The sequence below is a fragment of the Pimephales promelas genome, chromosome 14 (assembly GCF_988280905.1).
Source record: "Pimephales promelas chromosome 14, fPimPro1.hap1.1, whole genome shotgun sequence".
In the NCBI taxonomy this organism is placed as follows: Eukaryota; Metazoa; Chordata; class Actinopteri; order Cypriniformes; family Leuciscidae; genus Pimephales; species Pimephales promelas.
Genome location: NC_142782.1, coordinates 80,327 through 106,070, shown reverse-complemented (window position 1 = coordinate 106,070; position 25,744 = coordinate 80,327). Strand labels below are relative to the sequence as shown.

General features: G+C 38.7%; 1 long non-coding RNA gene across 1 annotated transcript; it reads left to right on the top strand.

Moving 5' to 3' along the window:
* The first annotated feature begins 4,725 nt into the window (after nt 1-4,725).
* LOC120481177 (uncharacterized) lies at nt 4,726-7,972 on the top strand. Its single transcript, XR_005623278.2, has 4 exons — nt 4,726-5,147; nt 6,061-6,147; nt 7,602-7,755; nt 7,887-7,972. It is a non-coding gene; the product is annotated as an uncharacterized LOC120481177 (long non-coding RNA).
* The last annotated feature ends 17,772 nt before the right edge of the window (nt 7,973-25,744 follow it).

Below are 25,744 nucleotides of genomic sequence, written 5' to 3'. Positions count from 1 at the left end.
TGAAGTTCCCTGTTAAAAATATTCAGTTGTGGTTTTATTTTTATTTTATTTCTTTCATTTGGATGGGACAGTGCATATTGATGACTGACAATATAAGTTGATGTAAATATACTGGATTTAGCGCAATGCTACTTTCCATCTCCAGTCCCAGACATGGAAAAAAAACTAACAGACAGAGCTAAAAAAAGAAATAAAAGTAGGCTACCTTAAGGTATAATTATTTAAAGTGTGTATTTTAAAATGCCTGTGCAGACATACCAAAATGCTTGTTATAAATCTATAAATCTACCCATCTTCTCTATTGCACTGAGTAAATTAAACAAGGTATTGTTTGTTGAGTGCGTGTAGGTAAGATTGTCTGGGATTACTTAGATTAATTTTGTAATGTAAAAATATGCACATTGTCTTGTGTTTTGAACAAATGAAGATAAATTCAAAACCAGATATATTATTTAAAGATACAAATGTAACATTTTATTGTTAATATCACATATTTTAATTACATAACATTTACATGCACTCAGAATTATTTTTTGTCAGTGTAGCTTCCGGCAGATGACAGTACGCATCAGATAAGGCCTAAAGAGTAACACTTGAACTTGACACACAACGTAATTACGAATGCGGATGCCCAGCGCAAGAGACTCAAAGCTTATGCTACTCCATCTACATCACCAAGTGTTACTCGTGGCGTCAGTCGACTTGCGTACGACTCTGCCGGAAGCTAGTAATTTTAGTCGCTAAAGTTTTAAATATCAATAGTAAAAATTAAAAATGTCACAAACAGAACTCTGCCTGGCATTTATTTGTGAACCGCTTTCTGTGCATTTGCAAATCGCTGCACACGTTTGTTAATCGCTTCTTGTGTCAATCACCTCAGGCTTCTGTGGAGTTTGAAACACTTCTAGTGTACAAACAAATCTACAAATAAGTGGACTCCACCCTCGGTTACTCAAGCCAATCAGATAATGGACATATTGAGCTGGCCAATCGTAGCACATTCTCAATACAACCAGTCGCGTTAGGCTTTACACACAGGGGAGATCTTGAACTTTGAAATAAATGAAATAACTCTGAATTAACTTTGCTCATTTATCTACTTTGGCTCAAATAGGATGTCAAAGGCCCAAAAATTGCTATAGTAAAATAAATTTGGATTTTGTTAGACCATTAGTCTGTGTATCAAGCACAGATCAAGCCACAGTTCTAGCCTTTGAAAATGGCAAAGAAACAGTGTTTTACATCTGTTATGGGAGCGTCACGTTATTCAAGATGGAACAGAAAAGCATAAGTAGTGGAATAATGAGTTACTCCAACCTTGTGATAAACACTTGAGTTTGTGTAAGGTGAAATTACAACTGGGATTAATATTCTGCCATGATTCAAAAGTAAAAATAAAGTTCTGAAAGGTTGAAAATAAGTGTTAAAAAAATCTTAATCTTACAAAAAAAGGTTTTGCAAGATCGAAAAATAAGATTTGCAAGCTTGCAAAATCTTATTTTTTCTGATGGTGTTGCACAAACAATTTTTCAGACTTTCGGATTTGTCAGTGTTCTCCCACTGTATCAGTTTGTTTTCCAGGTTTGAAACCTTGTAAATGGTGATCTGAAAACTGGTGTGCGAATGTGTGAAAAAAGTTTTGAAACTCTGGAAGCAGAGTTTTGCCGGCTTGCAAAGTAGTAAAAAAAAAAAATCTCTCCAAACATAATTTTGTTTTTGAGTTTTCCTTCTTGATAAGTGCAACACTCTTTTTTTACGGTGTTGAGCAATGATTTTTTTCAGAGTTTAGGGTAAAGAAAAATGTATTTGAGGGAGCTGTGTTAATTGCTGGGCCGAGACAGCCACTGTAAACCGATATAAGCTCGAGGAGATCAGGACAAAACCCTACGGTGGCCGAGAGGTGCAAAACAAATCACAATTATAAAAAAAAAAAAAACAAGTCAGAAAACACAACGACAATTCAGAAAACAAAATAACAATTCAGAAAACACAACAACAAATCTGAAAACAAATTAAAAAATCCGAAAACACAAAAACAAATCTGAAAACAAATTAACAAGTCAGAAAACACAACGACAATTCTGAAAACAAATTAACAAGTCAGAAAACACAACGACAAGTCAGACAAAACGGAAAAGGTAGGTATATGTGGCGAATGGAATACTGATCGCTGATTGGACGAGACATCTGTCAATCAAGACATACAGGCAGAAGAACGATCGATTCGCGTGTGGATGTGTAAATATTAGCTGTATCGTCTAGGGATTTTCAATTGGCGGCCAGCGGACCAAGTGCGGCCCGCCAATCATCTCCATGCGGCCCGAGAGCACTCCAACCTCACCCTCCTATTTTCTGGTGGTGCGGCTAAATTTGGTTTGATATGCGCGTGGCCGCAGCTGGATGACTATAGGCTACGCACTGTGTGTGTACCACGAGCGCTCCGACTGACCTGAGAAAAACGTTTTCAGTCCGAATATTTCAGCAGTTATTATGTGTCCCATATTTCTGTCGACTGAACCAGCGATATTAATCATTCGTTGGTTTGATTCCTATCTCCTTTTCACGAATTGCCCAAACAAAATTCATATCCAATTTTATTTTCAAGTCGACAAATTTATAATAATTAAATTGAATGCTGTATTTTAGAGTAACAGAGACTAGGCCATTATGATCCAATTTTGGAAATCATATAGGTGCCATCTGGTGGAGGCAGTGAACATGTCAGCTCTGTAAAGAAAGATCATTTATATATATATATATATATATATATATATATATATATATATATATTGCACATATATGCCTATTTTTTTCAGGTTGTGGGTTTTAATATTTATAAATAGATTTTCAAAAAACTATTTTGTGAAGTTTTTTTTTGCTATGTTTGGTGTAATCCTCTGATCAACCAATGTTAGGTATGCTACTTTGCGGAGTGTTATGGTAAACTCAGTCTCCTGCAGGTCTATATATAAAACCACATGTGCCTGTATCAGATGAGGGTTAGTCAGCAGAGGTGTGTTTGGCAATGTGGAAAAGTTTTAACAATCTGTTAAAAAACAATTCTTTTGTGGGGTTTCTTTTCTTGTTAATGTGCATGTGTACTCTTGTTTTATGGTGACTGCGATTTTTTTTTTTTTTTTTTTAGTAATGGTTTTTGCATTATGCTTTTAGTTATTATGCCGGTTCTATTTTTTCAAAAATTTCTGTCTCCCAATTTGCTTCCTCTAGATGTCTCTCAAGGGTAGCATGTACTGAGTGAAGAGCAGCGGTCCTAGTACTGAGACTTGTGGTACTCCATACTAAACTTGTGATCTGGTAAAATTAGAATGTTAAATAAATTATATAGGAATTATAAATAAACAAATACAAAATGAAATTATAAGCAAGCAGCCCGTCACGGACAACACATCACATCGTAAAATGAGGCCTGTTCCTCTCTCCAGTGTCGTCGCTCCTCCTTTATGCCTCCGCTGCTCCGGGAGAGATGCGAGACAGACCGGTGCGTCTCACAGGTGTCGTTTGTGGTGTTGTCTAACAGGGACATTTAATATTCAACAATATTATTGCTCTGTGTTGTATTATTTTCATGTCATCACTGTGAAGCTGCTTTGATACAGTCTGTATTGTATATAAATAAAGGTGACTTGACCCAACAAACCCTAACCCTTTCTTACAAATAGAATTGGATTAATAATAAAAATCTCAGCTCCTCAACAAGATATGTTTAATGCTTTCTGTGTTATATCATCCCAAACACATTATGGACTTAGAATTATAATCAAACATCCATTTATAAAAGAAAGTAATTAAAAGAAAGTTCCAATCCAGTGTTGTGCACTCGAGACTCGGTCTCGAGACCATATTTTAATGGACTCGGTCTTGTCATGGACTCGTGTGCATTTTGACTCGGAATTGACTCGTACTCGAACACATTGGGAGTCGGGACTCAGACTTATTCCCGAGTCCTCGAGTCCCATTCAAAATATGTCATGATTATTACTGTATGTTAATATTTCTTTAAATTGTTGTTTGATTGAAACGTCCAATGATTGCTGACTTTCTTGTGCGGAACTGCGCATAACTTGAGACTATAACGTTCGTGACGCGCAAATGCAGCAGGACCCAGGTCAGATATGACGTGGAGCCTCTAGCTCAACTATGTATTGAAAATGTCTGCTTTATCATGCATAATTCAGTTTGCATATAAGAGACACACAGAATTCATGTGCAGTAATGTTCTGTAAAAGAGCACTGACTGATTGTAATAATTGTAAGTTATATTTATAAAATTACCTTTACACCACTATGTGGCGTTTTTACCATTACAGTGTACATGATTCAATGGTATATTTGGTTTACTGTTTCAGTATGGTGCCAATTTTATTGTTACCAGCAAATATTTGACATATTCTTGAAGATATCTTTGAGACCCAACCTTAGGTTATCCAGGTTATACTCTGGTCTCGGTCTCGACTTGGACTCGGCTCTCTTTGGTCTCGGTCTCGACTCGAGTGAGCTGGTCTCGACTACAACACTGTTCCAACCCACCTTTCATATGAATCCTGGCAAAGAAAGCTAATGGCAAACGAGCAGATCTGGAGACATCGTCACATCAGCCTGACTCAATGGAAAACATAAAAATATCAGATAAAATACTTTTTACATGAATCAGGTTATGGATCTTTCTCAATATCAACATGAACACAATAGTATATTTTTGTCGAGTCTTTTTGTAACATCTCTTACTTCACGATTGAATTAAAACAGAAACCCAGCCAATGCGACAGCTAGAACCAGTGGAAGAACCAGATCAGCTTCTAGAATGAGCTTTTATATCTGTGCTGAGGTGCATGTGGGGAACTGGGAGAAACCAAGTGTAGAAGATGAAGGGAAATGTTTGTTTAAAAATGTAACAGTTTTTCAATGAGGAAACATGTATTCATGTTTTTTTTTAATAATAATGTGTGAATTAGGCTGTGTACAGAAAGTTTATTATATTGAGATTTGGTGGTTTGTTGAATTGTATTCCTTGTTGTTTGCGTTCCTGTCAGTGGTTTTGCCCATAAGTATAAATGCCCACAGGATGATCCTACAGGATTGCCAGTCTGGGATGTAGTTTGGAGAGGGAAGGTCCAACTGAAGTGAAGGTAAGATAGTTATTGGTTTTTATTGTTGATTATTTTTCACTTGTACTTAATTGGTCTTGTAGACCTCTACCCTTTCTGTATGTTTATATTTTCATTTTTGAAACTTTAATGCAGTGCAGCTTAAATGTAGTGATTGTAAACCAAGGCTTTCTGAAGCATTTTTAGGCTTTCATCAAATTGTGCCACTCCTTGATCCCAGTTTCACCGTCTTCATTAACACAACACAGCTGAACCTCATGAACTAGTCAGGTCTCCGTTCTCTCCCAGTTAGTTACTATGGTTACTGTCGTTGGGTTAATTTACCCCAGCTGTGTCTCGTTTCCCTGATCTGTTATCTGTGTATTTAAGCCCTCTGTTTCTCCCTGGTCGTTGGCTTGCATTACTTTAAGTTCTAGTTGAGTGTGGTTCTCCTCGTGGATTCGTCTGTTCACTGGTCCATTAAAGTCTCCTGAAGTTATCTCCATCGTCGGGCGCTTTAATAAATCCACCATTTTGTAAGTGACATTTATGAGCACATCTTTTATTTGCTGTTTTACACTTAATTTGGCTTTAATATTTAAGTGTTAAAATATTTCACTTTATCTGATTTCACACCGATTTTTGGATTTTTTTTTTTTTAAATTATTACTGTTTCTTTAATTTGGTGTATCATGTTAACTGTTCTGTTTTCTCTGTAGATCTGAGATGTAAATGGGTCTGATGTGAACTCTCACTGAGATCGGATCGTTCGTGCGGTTATTTTATGTCCAATGATCCACTTACAATCTGTTCTGTTTTTTTTTTTAAACACCTGTATTCCAGATATACCCTCTGTTGCTCTAATGAATTAACTTAATTTGATGATTTTGTTCCAGTGAGCTCTTGATTGGAATGAGTACTGCATGTGTGAGTGATCTGATTTGTGTTTTTGCAGGAGCTGTTTAGGGATATAAAGGTATCTGAGTGAGTCAGAGTTCAGATACAGAGGGTTGCCACACATGTAGTGGCTGGTGAAGTTCAGGTGAGGTCCATTCATCAATGTGCACCCTAAATAACTCAAAGAATGACGTGTTCACTGATGACCGCTTGTTAATGTCAATTTGTTAACTTGCTTATTTTGCCAACATAATCAATACTATTCTTTGTAGTTTGCGGTTTAAATGCTTGTCTGTTATGAGTGTTTCTCATGACCTCCACATGCTCTAAAATGGAGTATTAGCAGATCCTTTGTATATCTTCTGAAGCCCTCCTTGTGTGGAGACTCGAGACTTATTCTTGTTTCCATGTGCTCTTCTCTGCACTTCATGTTGTATTAAACCTTTCCTTTTGCACCTCGCACTGTTTTAACCTTAATATTAAGTCAAGTCACATTTATTTATCTAGTGCTTTTCACAATACAGATTGTATCAAAGCAGCTTCACAGTGATAACATGGTAAACAAACTTTTAGGTAAACAAACTTTTATTTTGGATGCTATTAATCATGATTTGATTCACAGCCCTATTATATGAATTGACTATTTATTACATTGCCTGTTGTACTTCCTAATTTATGTATAGAAGATGATTATTGACAAATGTGTGTGAAACAAAGAAGCTGGCTTAATAACACTAATTGTGTTAAAAAAAGATTATGCGTTAACTGTGTTTGCATTGTATTTTTATGGGTTGAAGCTCCTACCGAGCTGCTGGATCGGCGGTCAGCGCTTGAAACATCACGCGCCGATGCCCACAAGGTTAGTTACTCTTTGACTCTGACTTCGTTTACTCCATGCGTTTCTCTGCCCAGGAGGACGCGATCATCTCTGGCTTCATTCACTTCGGCACCAACACAACACCATGGATCACACAGCGGAAGACACGAGCTTAGAACCTCTCCGCCGCCCCTCCTGGTCTTGTAGATCTCGACCCGGAACCGCTTCTCCCCTCTTCACGAGTCGGAACGCGACGCCACCGTGATCATCGGCACGCCAATGGTCCGTCATGTCCGTGCTACCTCAGGTAAGGATAAGGTGTGCACTCACTGCTTTCCTGGTGCTCATGTTCTTGATGTTGCTGCACAGGTTCCTGAGATCCTGAACGGTGATGAGCGTGTCGGAGCTGTTGTGCTGAACGTGGGAGCGAACGACATCAGGCTGAGGTTCTAAAGAAGGACTACAGGAGCCTGATCGAGACGCAACAGATCGCCTGAAGCAACGATCGTGTCTGCACTGCTTCCCACTTACAGACATGACTAGTAAGTCCAAGTCCAAATCACAGTTTTTGTTGTCCAAACTTAATTGATATGCTTAATGTGGAACATTATATTGAAACTGTGTCTGTTCCTCATTTAGTGACACCTGTGGAGAGACGACTCTGCCTGTGAGCTGCTGGATCAGCCGTCAGCACTTGAAACATCACACGCCGATGCTTACAAGTCAGTGGTTGGTTACTCTTTGACTCTCACTTCGTTTACTCCATGTGTTTCTCTGCCCAGGAGGATGCGATCATCTCTGGCTTCATTCACTCCGGCACCGACACCACACGATGAATCACACAGCGGAAGACACGAGCCAGGACCAGAGCTAGAACCTCTCCGCCGCCCCTCCTGGTCTTGGAGATCTCGACCCAGAACCGCTTCTCCCCTCTTGGTGAGTCGGAACGCGACGCCACCGTGATCATGGGCATGTCCATGGTCCGTCATGTCTGCGCACCTTATCCTTACCTGAGGTAGCACATTCACTGCTTTCCTGGTGCTCATGTTCTTGATGTTGCTTCACAGGTTCCCGAGATCCTGAACGGTGATGAGCGCGTCAGAGCTGTTGTGTTGAATGTGGGAGCGAAAAACATTAGGCTGAGGTTCTGAAGGACTACAGGAGCCTGATCGAGACGGTACACAACACATCGCCTGAAGCAACGAGCCTTGCACATCTAACCCTTTCTGTGTCTTCGTTAAAATCTTTTCTAGATTTTTTTTTTCGACTAAGTTTCACTAGTCGTCTTCTAATTGATTTATCTTTAAAAAAGAAAATAAATTTCTAATCCTTAAGCATATCCACGCGCACGCTATTTAGTAGGAGCTTAACTGTTCAATTACTGGCCAGAATTTAACAGTTAAAGCCCCACGCTGGGCGCCATGTTTTACGGTGTGCGCTTTAAACTTAACACCTTTTAACCTTATATATTATCCTCAGGTTAGGTTGAGTAAGTCAAATCTGCCCTAAATCATAAGCATTCGAATGGTATTTTCAATTGTTCAGATGACTTCTCTGTGGTCAGTTCTTGCTTAAGGTTTATTAACACTGTTAGACGATTACTTGTAATTAGCATTAGTTATTTATTAATGTAAATATTCCAAAAATAAAAGTTAGGCTCAAATTTAAATTCTTCATGCTCAAACTCTGGAATCTACTCTTGTGTAAGGGAAATCATTATGGACATCAGCTATGCTAATTATTTCCCATCTGTTTTCTGCTGTTATCTCGGGATGCTTGTCCCGAGAAAAAATGGCGTTCGTCAACTCCAGTTTGTCGGAGCTGCTGTACTGCACGTGGGAGTGAACGACATCAGGCTGAGGTTCTGAAGTTCTACAGGAGCCTGATCGAGACGGTATGCAACACATCGCCTGAAGCAACGATCATGGTGTCTGGGCCGCTTCCCACGTACAGACAAGGACAGGAAAGGTTTAGTAGTTTATTTGCACACCTAATAAATAGTAAGTCAAAGTCCAAATCACAGTCTTTGTTGTCCAAATTTAATTGATATGCTTAGTGTGGAACATTATATTGAAACTGTGTCTATTCCTCGTTTAGTGACTCCTGTGGAGAGACTGCTTGATGCCTGTGGAGAGACGACTCTGCCTGTGAGCTGCTGGATCGGCGTCAGCGCTTGAAACATCACAAGCCGATGCTCACAAGTCAGTGGTTAGTTGCTCTTTGACTCTGACTTCGTCTAGTCCATGCGTTTCTCTGCCCAGGCGGACATGATCATCTCTGGCTTCATTCACTCCGGCACCGACACAACACTATGGATCACACAGCGGAAGACACGAGCCAGGACCAGAGCTAGAACCTCACCGCCGCCGCCCCTCCCAGTCTTGGAGATCTCGACCCGGAACCGCTTCTCCCCTCTTTGCGAGTTGGAACGCGACGACGCCGTGATCATCGGCACGCCAATGGTCTGTCATGTCCGTGCTACCTCAGGTAAGGATAAGGTGCGCACTCACTGCTTTTCTGGTGCTCATGTTCTTGATGTTGCTGCACAGGTCCCCGAGATCCTGAACGGTGATGAGTGCGTCGGAGCTGTTGTGCTGAACGTGGGAGCGAACGACATCAGGCTGAGGTTCTAAAGAAGGACTACAGGAGCCTGATCGAGACGGTACGCAACACATCGCCTGAAGCAACGAGCCTTGCACATCTAACCCTTTCTGGGTCTTCTTTAAATCTTTTCTAGATTTTTTTTGTTTCCGACTAAGTTTCACTAGTAGTCTTCTAATTGATTTATGTTTAAAAAAGAAAATAAATTTCTAATCCTTAAGCACATCCACGCACACGCTATTTAGCTGGCGCTTAACTGTTCAATTACTGGCCAGAATTGAACAGTTAAAGCCCCACGCTGGGTGCCATGTTTTACGGTGTGTGCTTGAACCTTAACACCTTTTAACCTTATTATTTATTATCCTCAGGTTAGGTCGAGTAAGTCAAATCTGCCCTAAATCATTAGCATTCGATTGGTATTTACAATTGTTCAGATGACTTCTCTGTGGTCAGTTCTTGCTTAAGGTTTATTAACACTGCTAGACGATTACTTGTAATTAGCATTAGTTATTTATTAATGTAAATATTCCAGAAAGAAAAGTTGGGCTCAAACTTAAATTCTTTATGCTCAAACTCTGGAATCTACTCCTGTGTAAGGGAAATCATTATGGACATCAGCTATGCTAATTATTTCCCATCTGTTTTCTGCTGTTATCTCGAGACGCTTGTCCCGAGAAAAATGGCGTTCGTGAACTCCAGTTTGTCGGAGCTGCTGTACTGCACGTGGGAGTGAATGACATCAGGCTGAGGTTCTGAAGAAGTTCTACAGGAGCCTGATCGAGACGGTACGCAACACATCGCCTGAAGCAACGATCATCTTTTCTGGGCCGCTTCCCACGTACAGACAAGGACAGGAAAGGTTCAGTAGATTATTTGCACACACCTAATAAATAGTAATAAATGTGTTTTACTTGTGTGAATCCTGACTTGTGTTTGACTTGTGTGGGTCTTGACTTGTGTTTGACTTGTGTGGATCTTGACTTGTTTGACTTGTGTTGATCTTTACTTGTGTTTTGACTTGTGGGTCTTGACTTGTGTTTCACTTGTGTGGATCCTGACTTGTGTGGGTCTTGACTTGTGTTTGACTTGTGTGGGTCTTGACTTGTGTTTGACTTGTGTGGGTCTTGACTTCTGTGGATAATGCCTTCTATTGTCTCTGTAGCACAGGAGCACTTTTAAAAAAAGAGAATTTATTAATGCCATGAAATTGATTTGACAACATTTGCTTTTGTATTTATGGCTTGGACACTTGTACCATTTTTAAGCCCCTTTCCCCCTTCTTAATACTCATTTTGTGTTATGACCATTTTTTTTCTGGTCTATTTGCACTAATGATATTGTGCTTTTGGTTTGCTATTCTTTGCATTTATTTAATCTTTTAATACTTCCATACCTCTGTTACCTTTCCCTTTAAATTACTTGTAAATATGCCCTTGTCATATGTTTTAGTCAATTTTAGCTGTATAGTGCTTCTCAAAATAGTTTAAAAGTGTCTTTATGCCACTTAATTTTAGCCGTTGTGTTCCTTTTCATCATTTATATTGATTTGTCCTAGTATCCTCTTCGAATCCCTCATTTAAGTTTGATTGTCAAATGATGGCATTTGTTCATTATTTCTTATGTGTTTTTTTGATGTTGTCTTTAAAATGTTGTATTTTTACACTTTTGTAAAAAGTCCCTATTTTTGTGCCCCTTGCTTCATGCTCCTTTTTTCCCTTTTGTAGAAATGTTAATGTTTTGTATTTATGCTGTTGATTGAATGTATTACATTGACAAATGTAAGGGAATACAACAGGCAATCATTTTCTTCTATACATAAATGTTTTGAAACAAACAAAAAAAAAGATATGCATTAACTGTACTGTCATTTTAATGCATTGTAGTTTTAGGTCTTGCATTTTTATGGTCTGAAATTAAATATCTCTAACTTCTTAAATGTTACTGTTCAGAGAGAGACTGTGGGCTTTCTGAGAAGGAACATGGCATTCTTGTATGTACAGTCACTGCAAATCTTCACTACATTAATGCCTTTTATAAAGCTGTACAAGTAATTTGCTTTGTACAAGTATAAATAATAAAACAACATAGTCCTGGAACTGCTGCTGTTGTATTTATGCCTTAACCTCATGTATTTAAGTTTTTTTTTTTTATTGTCACAATGGCACTTTTTGTATCGTTTTTTTTTTCTTTTTCTTTTTTTCTCCCATCTTTTGTATTAATTTCATTCCTTTTTCTTGTCTTTCCCTTTTTTTTTCCTAAGCCTATTTTTTTTTTTGATTTAATGTCTTCCATCTTTTATTAATGCTCCTGGTCTTAGTCAATGGGACAGGGCATAAAAAGGCTTTACCCTGTTCTATTTTGTATTGAAAGGAACTGCGTCAAATGGTTTGTCTGTACTTTTTGCATAATTATGCACTTGTTATTCTCTTACTGTCTTTTGTATGTTCGCATTAGTCTCATCATGCCCATTTTCTGCTTTGGTTAATCTCTGTTGTTGTGGTCACTTGTATTTCATGCTGCGATTTCATTCAGCCTGTTTGAATTTTGTTCTTCCCCTGATGGTATGGCTATCGGGTTCATGGGGTACTTGGTTCTCCACATTAACAGAAGTTAATGAAAATGAAGTTTCTTTTTAAGTGTTCAATTGTTGGAATTGGGTGGGTGGGACTTGTAAAGACAAGGGACTCGTCAAAGGACTTGTGGATCTTGACTTGTGTTAGACTGACTTGTCCAGGGTTGATTTCAACCCTTCACCTCAATCAACTGCAGGTGCAAATCAAAGTTACTTGAGCTGCAATATATAGGGGTGTATCCCACTCACAAAGACAATTTCTTTTTTCAGTTTTTTTGTTTTTATTTATATTGTACTAAATGTAATTTTTGTATTTATGGTTTTGCCTCTTGTTCCATTTAAGATCAATTTTGTCCTTTTATTATCCCTTTCTATTTTATGACCCTTTTGTCTCAAATAACATAAAAAAACAATAAAAATAAAAACCTAAATATACCATAAATGCATTTTTTAAAATATATTTCTTTCACTGGTTTCTAACATTTTCTGTCTGCTTTTTATGTTCTTGTTTGCCTTTCTTATATGCTATTGTTTTCCTTTCTTATATTGTAAAGCTTTGTACTGAAGTTGTAAACTTACTTTTTTGTATTTTGTTGCACTTGATTTTGTTTTCATTTTAATTTCTTTGTTTTTTTTTACTTAGGTTAACAAAAGGCTTTAAACAGAACATGGAAACAAATATGGACCATAAACCGTGTTTCTACTCTTTTATGACTTTACTTGTGCCCATATTGTATAATTTGGAACACCCCATTTGTGAATCGTAACCTTTTCTTGCATTTTTAAAATTACTTTAAGTTTTTGTGAGGTTTATAATCTGTTTTGGTTTATTTTGTGTTCCCATTAAACAGCTGGAGGGACTGGCCAACACAGGATAGACAATTCAGTCTGATGTCCTTCACACTCAGCCTCTCATTGATGCTGCTCCTCCCCCCCTCCTCTACCTGTGTCATCTAGTTAATGTGGCCTGTGTTTGTTGGCTACGTTCAGCCCTTTGGTTCATCCTTCATTTTACCCTTTACACCTTGAGTCCACCTTTGTGCCAAGCCCCAGACTTATGGCGGAGCTGGTAATCTGAGGCCAAAGACAGGTCGACAGAGTGAAAGTTCGGTTGATGCTCTATCAGGTCCTCCATGGGCAGTTATTGCCCTGCAGTGCAGTGGTCTTGTCTCTGCCCAGGTCCCCATTTCTAATGGCTCCATCTGAGTTGGTTGTCCACCGAGTTGTAACTGGCACATTCACCAAAGGTCCCCCCTATCATTTTATTGACTGTGTTTTGGCTCTACATCCCATCCTAAAGCAGCTTTGTCCACTTGACTTATTTTTGCTACTTTGTATTGTTTAACCTTGTTTTTTGTATTTCAGCACATTTTAGGCTTTTTATTTTAGGATTTTTTATGCCCTCTATATTTCAATCAGTCTTTCTTTTATCCTTTTGTACAGTATTTTATTTACTAACTTCTATTTAAACTTTGTTTTGTGCCCTTTATGGTCTTGTCTAAGCTATTCTAAGACAGAACAAAATAAAGTTGTCAAGCATAAAAGCTGCACGTCTCAGATTATTCTTCCTTTTGCATTCCTATTGCCCTTTAGTGTTTGTATTTCTGCTGTTTGCCTTTTATGCCTTTGCCAGTTAAGTCCCTTTTTTGACCTGTTGTAGTGATTTTTACATATTTTTTCCTTGTGGCGTTAGATTAAATTTGTAATACCCTTTATGCCTTAATGCTCCTTAAATTTTGTCTCTGCACTTATGTCCTTATCATGGTCTCAATGGCACTTTTTGTATTTGTGCATTTTTCCCATCTTTTGTATTTTGATCTCTTGCCTTTGCATTTGAACCATCACTGCTCTTGTCTTTGCATTTTCCCTAAGCCTATTTTAGTTTTATTGGCTTTTTATGATTGAATGTTTTCCACATATCTTTAATTTATGCTCCTTGCCTTGTAAGCCATTGTGCTGTTTTATGGCCCAGTCCCATTGACCATTTTTATGCCCATTCCTATTTTTCTGGAACAGTTGTATTTTGTATTTAAATGTACTTTATAAAAGGTTTGCCTTTACTGTTTGTGTGTTTTGTAAATGCATGTGCCTGTTTATATTCTGACTGTCTTCTGTATGTTGGCATTAGTGGCTGTCTTACTACACCCTTTTTTGCTTTGATTCATCTCTATGTTCTTGTGCTGATTTTTATTTGTGCCTGATGCTGCTATTTCATTCAGCCTGTTTGAATTTTGTTCTCCCTGATGGGATGGTTGAGTTTTCTGGGTACTTGATTTATTTTCATGAACTTCTGGAAAACTGGAGATCTTTCTTTTCAAGTGTTCAGCTGCTGGACTTGGGTGGGTGGGACTTGTGTTGTACTTCAGTGGGTGGGTCTTGTCCAAGGTTGATTTTTTTTTTTTTCACCCTGCACCTCATGAGTCTATCAACTGCAGGTGCAAATCAAAGTCACTTAAGCTACAATATATAGGGATGCCTCCCTTGCAGACACTTTTTTTTCTTAAGTGTTTTATTTACATTGTACTAATTTTGTATTTATCTTAATTAAAAAAGGGTTAGACAAACTATGGTTTCTCCTCTTGTTCCATTTGACTTTCTATTTTATGACCCTTTTGTCTGTCTTTGCATTTATTTTATATTTAGATCTTTATTTTAAAGCATTGTTTTTATTGTTAATAAATACCTTTTAACTTGTTTCTTACATTATCTGTTACCTTTTATGCCATTGTTTGCCCCTTCTTATATTGTAAAGCTTTGTATGAAAGTTGTAAACTTGTCTTGTATTTTGTTGCACTTTGTTTTGTTTTTCATTTTAGTTTTTAAACATTTTCAAAATGACTGTAAAGTACTTGTCGGGTTATAATCTTTTTTTTTTTATAACCCATTATCCTGTGTTGGCCGGTCCCTCCAGCTGTTTAAACAGTCCAGTCTGATGTCCTTCTCACTCAGCATGAAGCCTCTCATTGATGCTCCTCCCGCCTCCTCTACCCATGTTATCTAGTTAATGGGGCCTGTGTCTGCTGGCTCCTTGCAGCCTTTTGCCTCATCCTTCATTGCACCTTGGGTCAACCTTTGTATTCCAGATTACCAGCTCCGCCTAGGTGTTGATCCTCTGTCTTTGTGCCAAGCCCCAGACTTAACTTTCACTCTGTCGACCTATCAGTTCCACCATGGGCAGTTATCCCTCAAGCTGTATCGGGGGTCTTGCCTTATTCCTTCAACCTCTGTGGTTCTGCCTCTGCCCTGCAGTGCAGTGGTCTTGCCTTGGGTCTTCAGCTCTGCCTAAATCCTCATCTCTAATGGCATCCATCTCAGTTACTTTTTGAAAAGTTACTTTTTGGAAAGTTACTTTTTGGAAAGTTACTTTTTGGAAAGTTACTTTTTGAAAAGTTACTTTTTGAAAAGTTACTTTTTGAAAAGTTACTTTTTGAAAAGTTACTTTTTGAAAAGTTACTTTTTGAAAAGTTACTTTTTGAAAAGTTACTTTTTGAAAAGTTACTTTTTGAAAAGTTACTTTTTGAAAAGTTACTTTTTGAAAAGTTACTTTTTGAAAAGTTACTTTTTGAAAAGTTACTTTTTGAAAAGTTACTTTTTGAAAAGTTACTTTTTGAAAAGTTACTTTTTGAAAAGTTACTTTTTGAAAAGTTACTTTTTGAAAAGTTACGTTTTGAAAAGTTACGTTTTGAAAAGTTACGTTTTGAAAAGTTACGTTTTGAAAAGTTACGTTTTGAAAAGTTACGTTTTGAAAAGTTACGTTTTGAAAAGTTACGTTTTGAAAAGTTACGTTTTGGAAAGTTACGTTTTGGAAAGTTACTTTTTGAAAAGTTACTTTTTGAAAAGTTACTTTTTGAAAAGTTACTTTTTGAAAAGTTACTTTTTGAAAAGTTACGTTTTGAAAAGTTACGTTTTGGAAAGTTACTTTTTGGAAAGTTACTTTTTGGAAAGTTACTTTTTGGAAAGTTACTTTTTGGAAAGTTACTTTTTGGAAAGTTACTTTTTGGAAAGTTACTTTTTGGAAAGTTACTTTTTGGAAAGTTACTTTTTGGAAAGTTACTTTTTGGAAAGTTACTTTTTGGAAAGTTACTTTTTGAAAAGTTACTTTTTGAAAAGTTACTTTTTGAAAAGTTACTTTTTGAAAAGTTACTTTTTGAAAAGTTACTTTTTGAAAAGTTACTTTTTGAAAAGTTACTTTTTGAAAAGTTACTTTTTGAAAAGTTACTTTTTGAAAAGTTACTTTTTGAAAAGTTACTTTTTGAAAAGTTACTTTTTGAAAAGTTACTTTTTGAAAAGTTACTTTTTGAAAAGTTACTTTTTGAAAAGTTACTTTTTGAAAAGTTACTTTTTGAAAAGTTACTTTTTGAAAAGTTACTTTTTGAAAAGTTACTTTTTGAAAAGTTACTTTTTGAAAAGTTACTTTTTGAAAAGTTACTTTTTGAAAAGTTACTTTTTGAAAAGTTACTTTTTGAAAAGTTACTTTTTGAAAAGTTACTGATGGAGCTGCCTGTGTGATAGCCCTAAAACCCTCAATTTCATTATCAAAATCCAAATTGTTAAATCGAAAATAAAATACATTGAGTTCATCAGCCAAATGTTTATCAGATTAAAAAACCATCTAGCACAACTCTTTTAGCTTTATCATTTGACCCAATCAGTGTCTTCATACCATTCCAGGTTTTCTTTAAATTATTACTTCTCAGATCTGCTTCAATTCTATCCTTGATGTCCTTAGAGAACCACTGTTTGTTGTTTGGAAACACCTTGACTTCCTTACTCGGGAGAACAGAGTCTTTACAAAAAGAGATGTAACTACAGACATCAATATCAGAACAGGAGTCCTGAAACACTGTCCAGTCTGTGCACTCAAAGCAGGCTTGTAGCGCTGAAGAGCTGTCCTCTGTCCAGACCTTCACCTGTTTTCTGACAGGTTTCTCCCTCCTCAACACCGAGGTGTAGGTGGGTAAGAGGTGGACAGAATTGTGGTCAGAGGAACCCAGTGCTGTCCCCGCCTTGGACGTATATGCACTTTTGATGGAGCCGTAGCATAGGTCTAGAGTTTTGTTACGACGTGTGGGACATGTTACATACTGATAAAAACTGCTCAGTGTTTTCTTTAAGTTACAATGGTTAAAATCGCCAAGAATAAAATTAGGAGCACCAGGGGAAATAGACTGAAGTTTCTTTACGGTTTTAAAAATAATATCCGCGGCGGACTTAGCGTCAGCTTTGGGGTGGATGTAAACCACAGACACAAAAATCTGGGGAAACTCTCTAGGGAGGTAATACGGCCGAAGTGACACAGACAACAGTTCGATGTCAGAGTGACAGATCCTCTCTCTTACAGTAACGTTAGTGCACCATCTCTGGTTTATGTACAGACAGACCCCTCCACCCAAAGTTTTATGTGTCACCTCACGGTCCCGATCCAGGCGTAAAGGGGCTCCAAAGCCGCTGATATCCAGAGCCGATACCGAATCAGACTCCGTGAGCCAAGTCTCTGTAAAAGCCATCAGACACGCATCCCTGTAGTCCCGCAAATGTAAGACATTTGCCCGTAATTCCTCCAGCTTGTTCCTGCGGGACCGCACATTAGCCAGTATAACCGAAGGCAAGGGGATGCGATTCCTGCTCATTAGCTTCCTGGTTCGCTGTTTCACACCACCCCTTTTCCCACGCTTCCTGGTTTGGCCTTGTTGTATAAAGTCAATGTTTCTTCCAGTAAATAATTCCGGAGGCAAATTCCCAGCTCGTGAATTGATGTTAAAATCCGTCACGGCAGGGTGGCACCATTGTAATCCCAATAAGAATTCCCGGGTGTATCGGAGCGTGTGCTGGTCGATCCAAACAAAGTAGATAACAACGGTCAATAACAATAGGGCGTAAAAAGTGACTTCCATCCCTCAGGTATTCAACAGATATTCAGCAGTGTTCAAACAACATAAACCGCACACCACAAGGGGGAATTGAAACCCTAAAAGACGCTAAAAAGACGTTTAAAACACAATAACACGGACACGAGCTAAAGCTGCTTGTCGCCTCAGAACAGCGCCACGCATAATGTCGATCATGCCCAGGCACTCATCAGGCGAGTTTGAACGACTCTCTCTCTGTTCCTCAGTACTTATAGTTTTTGCTGAGGGCGTGGCCCCTCCCACCAATTTTTAAACACACAATCAGCATAAGATAATGCTTCATACACTGTTTCTCTGCTATAAACCATATTGTTTTAAGCCTTTAAAAATACTTTTAGATTTTTTATAAGTCCACACATGCACCCAAAACAATCCCAAGGACACCCCAACGCAAAATCGAAGTCCAGAGTACTAGGCACTGGCTGAGTCAGGGGAAAATGAAATCCAGAGCCAGGACACGAGGCCCAAGCCCGGTTATGCACGGTCCATAGCACGCCTGGCCGCTTCGAAATGTAACACCAGAGTGACCCCAAAATATGTCCAGAGAGATGTGTAAAATTATAAAAGGGCTATTTTAGCCTGGGCTGTGCCAATGAGGGCTTTTTCACAGAAAACCAAGGGTTAAGTGTTAGAAAAATGTGGAAGGGGTCCTTCCTCGAGACTCAAAAATTGAACAGACCAACTCAACACGCCTGTATGGGCGAGGAGAAACAAACATTTGGTTCAGCGACATCACACCTCAAATGTGACGGCGACCAGCACGATTTTTTACAGTCTGGGTCATTCAGGAACTATCTCGCGACGCGTTTCGGCCATCCCAGGCACTCATCAGGCGAGTTTGAACGACTCTCTCTCTGTCCCTCAGTACTTATAGTTTTTGCTGAGGGCGTGGCCCCTCCCACCAATTTTTAAACACACAATCAGCATAAGATAATGCTTCATACACTGTTTCTCTGCTATAAACCATATTGTTTTCAGCCTTTAAAAATACTTTTAGACTTAGGGATAAAGGAAGTCCAGAGCCTGAACCGAAGTCCAGACCCGGTTATGCACGGTCCTTCTGACACCTGGCCACTACGCATAGACCACCACGTCATCCAGCAACCGCAACTCGCATGTCCCTATCCCTGTCCATTTATGTGTATATATTTGTGTGTATCTATAAATATATTGTGTTTTTAAATTAAATTATTTATAGATATATGAAATGTATCATTATTTATTTATTATTTATTCATTATTTATTGCTTATTTATTTATTCATCAATCAATCATGCTCTTATAACTGTTCTCCTCTCTCTATATACTTATTTTATACTAATGAAATTTTGGACCCCAACTGTTTATATGACTAATAAAATTAATTATAATTCAGTTATTGAATTAAACATGGGACCTGGGAATTAAAAATTACTTAGGGTTAGGGTTAACCCTAACCCTAACCCGGGACTGAGGAAAAGCACTGGCCGACGCTTGTCTGACTACCTTGTCGGGTTAGAACTTCAGGACCTATAATGGGAAACACCTATCTCCCCTGTGGGTATCGAATCACCATGCTTTTGTGATTCCACTATTTGATTGAGTATGGACCACATTACACTTGGACAAGGGCCCCACTCAATCCAAAGGGCTAAGCTGAAATCCTAATGGATTGAGCAAAAACCCAACCAATCCATTGCCTGGATATAGCAACTTTACTATTTCCCCTGATTAAGTTGACCGCCAAAAAAGGTTTAGAGTAGATATAACTGATTTGGCCCAAGTGTTCAGGTATCCAAATCTCTTGTTAAGTTTAGAGTACGAGTGGGTAACGACCCACCACTGATTTTTAGAATAAAAGTAGATTAAGGCCTAGAACTGATTTCGCCATAATATTTAAACCTACCAGGTTTGTATTACATAGAGCTCCTATGGTTCGGTTTAGAGTAAGAGTAGGTTAAGGCATAGAGTTGATTTAGCTATACTGTTTAAACCTGTCAGGTTTATATTCCATAGAACTACTATGGTTGGGTTAAGAGTAAGAGTAGGTTAAGGCATAGAACTGATTTAGCCATAATGCATAATGTTTGAACCTACCAAGTTTATATTCCATAGGGCTACTATGGTTAGGTTTAGAGTAAGAGTAGGTTAAGGCATAGAGTTATTTTAGCCACAATGTTTAAACCTGCAAGGTTTTTATTCCATAGGGCTACTATGGTTAAGTTTAGAGTAAGAGTAGGTTTTGGCATAGACCTGATTTCGCCATAATGTTTAAACCGGCCAGGTTTGTATTCCATAGGGCTACTATGGTTAGGTTTAGAGTAAGAGTAGGTTATGGCATAGAGTTATTTTAGCCACAATGTTTAAACCTGCAAGGTTTTTAATAATTTGTGAATTAGGCCATGTACAGAAAGTTTATTATATTGAGATTTGGTGGTTTGTTGAATTGTATTCCTTGTTGTTTGCGTTCCTGTCAGTGGTTTTGCCCATAAGTATAAATGCCCACAGGATGATCCTACAGGATTGCCAGTCTGGGATGTAGTTTGGAGAGGGAAGGTCCAACTGAAGTAAAGGTATAAGAGAGTTATTTTTATTGTTGGTTATTTTTCACTTGTACTTAATTGGTGTTGTAGATCTTTACCCTTTCTGTATATTTGTATTTTCATTACTTTTTTTAAAACTTTAATGCAGTACTGTTTAAAATTAGGGATGGGGAAATGAAGCAATGAAGCTTTCCCCTGACTGTTCCGGGAAAAGATTCAAAGCTTCGAGAGTGTCGAACAGCGCCATCTGGTGCTTATTTAAAATAAAGCAGCCCGAAGAGCTAGCAGATGAAGCAACCACAACACACTACAGAGTTTCAATGTTATGTGTACAAATAAAAACCTTACATGTTTGTGTTTGATTTGTTCATTTATTAAATTCATTTTCCCATTAAAGTGTGACAATAAAACATAATATAAGCTTATATTATTCAATAAGATTTAATGTAGGCCTACTCTATCTCTCTCTGTACACACACACACACACACACACACACACACACACACACACACACAATGAATATAACATTGTCTGATAGGATCATCTGTTTTTAAATGTATGACACTTGGCAGTGATAGTACTTATGTAACTGTAGGAATGGCAGAAAGGTGATAAAGTTTTTAATTATTTTTATTTAGAAATAAAAGCTGTTTCACGGTGTTGGGGCTGAGTCTATTTCTCCTCTTACACAGTAATTCCCCAGCCTTAGAGAACACTCTTTCACATGGCTTTCTGGAGCTGTGGAGTCTCATGTAAAGCTCTGAAATGCCTCAGCATGGATGATGTGTTGTTTCCATAAACAAGCTCTTTGTCACACACTAAGCATCTCACCTTCTAAAAAATGTACGGGGCTTCACTAGAGATTGTGTTGCATATGTGATTCACGCATCTAAGCTTCAGTGTCATAAGTAACATCACTAGTTTAAATGTAGTGATTGTAAACCAAGGCTTTCTGAAGCACTTTTAGGCTTTCGTCAAATTGTGCCACTCCTTGATCCCAGTTTCACCGTCTTGATTAACACAACACAGCTGAACCTCATGAACTAGTCAGGTCTCCATTCTCTCCCAGTTCGTTACTATGGTTACTGTCGTTGGGTTAATTTACCCCAGCTGTGTCTCGTTTCCCTGATCTGTTATCTGTGTATTTAAGCCTGTTTCTCCCTGGTTGTTTGCTTGCATTACTTTAAGTTGTAGTTGATGTGTGTGGTTCTCCTCGTGGATGTGGCTGTTCACTGTCCTATTAACCTCTCTTGAAGTTATCTCCATCGTTGTGTGCTTTAATACATCCACCATTTTGTAACTGACATTTATGAGCACATTTCTAAAGCAGAAATATGTGCTTGTTATTATGCCTCCTTTGATCATAGAATTAGGATGCTTGTATTGTGAGTATTTTTATTTATTTATCCTATTTATATGAAACTCATTTTGTGTACTGCTCTTATAAACATCCCAAAAAGATTTTTCAGATTGTGATATAATGTGTAATGGGTATTTTACAGTTTCTTTTAGCAGCTGGCCTATGCCAGTGTTTTACTGGTCTTTAAGGTTTTTGTATATTTCACTTTATTCTCTTTCATGTAGATTTTAGGATTTATTATTGTTTCTTTAATGTGGTGTATCATGTTAACTGTTCTGTTTCCTCTGTAGATCTGAGATATAAATGAGCCTGATGTGAACTCTATCACTGAGATCGGATTGTTCATGTGGTGCTTTTATGTCCAACGATCCATTTACAACTGGTCCTGTTTTTTAAACACCCGTATTCAAAATATGCCCTATGTTGCTGTAATGAATTAACTTATTTGATTAACTAATTAATTAATTTGATTTTGTTCCAGTGAGCTCTTGATTGGATTGAGTACTGGATGTGTGTGTGATCTGATGATTTGTGTTTTAAGGGGTGCTGTTATAAAGGCACCTGAGTGAGTCAGATTTCAGATGCAGAGGGTCCCTAACCCTAACCACATGTAGTGACCGGTGAAGTTCAGGTGAGATCTATTCATCAATGTGCACCCTAAATAACTCAAAGAATGACATGTTCATCGATGACCGCTTTAATGACAATTTGTTAACTTGCTTTTTTTGCCAACATAATCAATTTATACTTTGTAGTTTGTGGTTTAAATGCCCTGAGAAAAATGGCGTTCGTCAACTCGGAGCTGCTGTACTGCACGTGGGAGTGAACGACATCAGGCTGAGGTTCTGAAGAAGTTCTACAGGAGCCTGATCGAGACGGTACGCAACACATCGCCTGAAGCTACGATCATCGTGTCTGGGCCGCTTCCCACGTACAGACAAGGACAGCAAAGGTTCAGTAGATTATTTGCACACACCTAATAAATAGTAAGTCAAAGTCCAAATCACAGTCTTTTTTGTCCAAACTTAATTGATAAGCTTAGTGTGGAACATTATATTGAAACTGTGTATATTCCTCGTTTATTGACTCCTGTGGAGAGACTTCTCGATGCCTGTGGAGAGATGACTCTCCCTGTGAGCTGCTGGATCGGCGGTCAGCGCTTGAAACATCACACGCCGATGCTCACAAGTCAGTGGTTAGTTACTCTTTGACTCTCACTTCGTCTACTCCATCTCCATGCGTTTCTCTGCCCAGGAGGACGCGATCATCTCTGGCTTCATTCACTTCGGCACCAACACAACACCATGGATCACACAGCGGAAGACACGAGCCAGTACCAGAGCTAGAACCTCTCCGCCGCCCCTCCCGGTCTTGTAGATCTCGACCCGGAACCGCTTCTCCCCTCTTAGCGAGTCGGAACGCGACGCCACCGTGATCATGGGCCAATCCATGGTCCGTCATGTCCGTGCTACCTCAGGTAAGGATAAGGTGCGCACTCACTGCTTTCCTGGTGCTCATGTTCTTGATGTTGCTGCACAGGTTCCCGAGATCCTGAACGGTGATGTGCGCGTCAGAGCTGTTGTGCTGAACGTGGGAGCGAACGACATCAGGCTGAGGTTCTGAAGAAGGACTACAGGAGCCTGATCGAGACGGTACGCAACAAATCGCCTGAAGCAACGATCGTGTCTGGACTGCTTCCCACTTACAGACATGACTAGTAAGTCAAAGGCCAAATCACAGTCTTTGTTGTCCAAACTTAATTGATCTGGTTGGTGTGGAACATTTATATTGAAACTGTGTCTATTCCTCATTAGTGACGCCTGTGGAGAGACAACTCTGCCTGTGAGCTGCTGGAAAGGCGGTCGGCGCTTGAAACATCACATGCCGATGCTCACAAGTCAGTGGTTAGTTACTCTTTGACTGACTTCATCTACTCCAGTGTTTCCCAGCCCTGTTCCTGGCGGCACACCAACACTGCGTGTTTTCTTTGTCTCCCTAATCTAAAACACACCCTGATTTAACTCATCAGCTCATTAACCCATCTGATTATGAGCTTATGAGTTGAATCAGGTGTGTTTGATAAGGGAGACAAAAAATACATGCAGTGTTGGTGTGCCGCCAGGAACAGGGTTGGAAAACACTGATCTATCCTTGCGTTTCTTTGCCCAGGAGGACGCGATCATCTCTGGCTTCATTCACTCCGGCACCGACACAACACCATGGATCATACTGTGGAAGACACAATCAAGGACCAGAGCAAGAACCTCTCCGCCGCCCCTCCCGGTCTTGGATATATCGACCCGGAACCGCTTCTCCCCTCTTCGCGAGTCAGAACGCGACGACGCCGTGGTCATCGGCACGCCAATGGTCCGTCATGTCCGTGCTACCTCAGGTAAGGATAAGGTGCGCACTCACTGCTTTCCTGGTGCTCATGTTCTTGATGTTGCTGCACAGGTTCCTGAGATCCTGAACGGTGATGAGCGCGTCAGAGCTGTTGTGCTGAACGTGGGAGCGAACGACATCAGGCTGAGGTTCTAAAGAAGGACTACAGGAGCCTGATCGAGACGGTACACAACACATCGCCTGAAGCAACGAGCCTTGCACATCTAACCCTTTCTGTGTCTTCGTTAAAATCTTTTCTAGATTTTTTTTTCGACTAAGTTTCACTAGTCGTCTTCTAATTGATTTCTTTAAAAAAGAAAATAAATTTATAATCCTTAAGCATATCCACGCACACGCTATTTAGTAGGCGCTTAACTGTTCAATTACTGGCCAGAATTGAACAGTTAAAGCCCCACGCTGGGCGCCATGTTTTATGGTGTGCGCTTTAAACTTAACACCTTGTAACCTTATTTCAGCCTTTCTCAAAGTGGGTGCCGCGGCACACTGGGGTGCCCCCTAGCTGTGTCAGGGGTGCCGCCAAAAAATTACGTAGGCTAAAAAAAATGTGAAAAAAAAAAAAAAACCCAGAAAAAAAAAAGCAGCTGACATTTCATATATAAATATATTTGAATTTACATTCTTCTTTTTAAACATATGAACATATTAATAAAATTGTAAATTCATTTTAGATAAACATATAAAATTAATCATAAAAAAATCCGTCTCACAAGACCGAAGCAAGACACACACAACTTGACGCAAGTGACGCAATCCATAGCAACGCGTTATAGCAACACCTCAGACTGACAGAAACGTAAAAATAAACGTGAATTTAGGCCACTTTAGTTACAGCATTATGGATCGTTTTTTGAAAAGAAAATCCCCACAAGAGCCGGGGATTTTTATTTTATTTTATCTGCATCCAGCACTTCATTTGAGTTCTCCTGGTCTGGATTTGTTATTGGGTTCTTGTATTGGGCGGTCCACCTCTTACGGTTTTATGGCATTTGTGTCTCTGATTAATTACTTTGTGAATTACTTTGCAAACCTGTGTTTTTAAAGGTGCTATAAAGTTTTTATTATTATTGTTATTTACAGTTCATATTATGCTCTGTTCATTACTGTTCTGTCTAACTAAACAAGACATTTGCATTTAAATTTGGGTTATGCAGTGTTTTTAAATTATATTTTACACTGGGGTGCCTTGAGATTTTATGCACTTTTGAAAGGTGCCCTGACTGAAAAAAGTTTGAGAAAGGCTGCCTTATTTATTATCCTCAGGTTAGGTCGAGTAAGTCAAATCTGCCCTAAATAATAAGCATTCGATTGGTATTTACAATTGTTCAGACGACTTCTCTGTGGTCAGTTCTTGCTTAAGGTTTATTAACACTGTTAGATGATTACTTGTAATTAGCATTAGTTATTTATTAATGTAAATATTCCAGAAATAAAAGTTAGGCTCAAACTTAAATTCTTTATGCTCAAACTCTGGAATCTACTCCTGTGTAAGGGAAATCATTATGGACATCAGCTATGCTAATTATTTCCCATCTGTTTTCTGCTGTTATATCGGGTTGC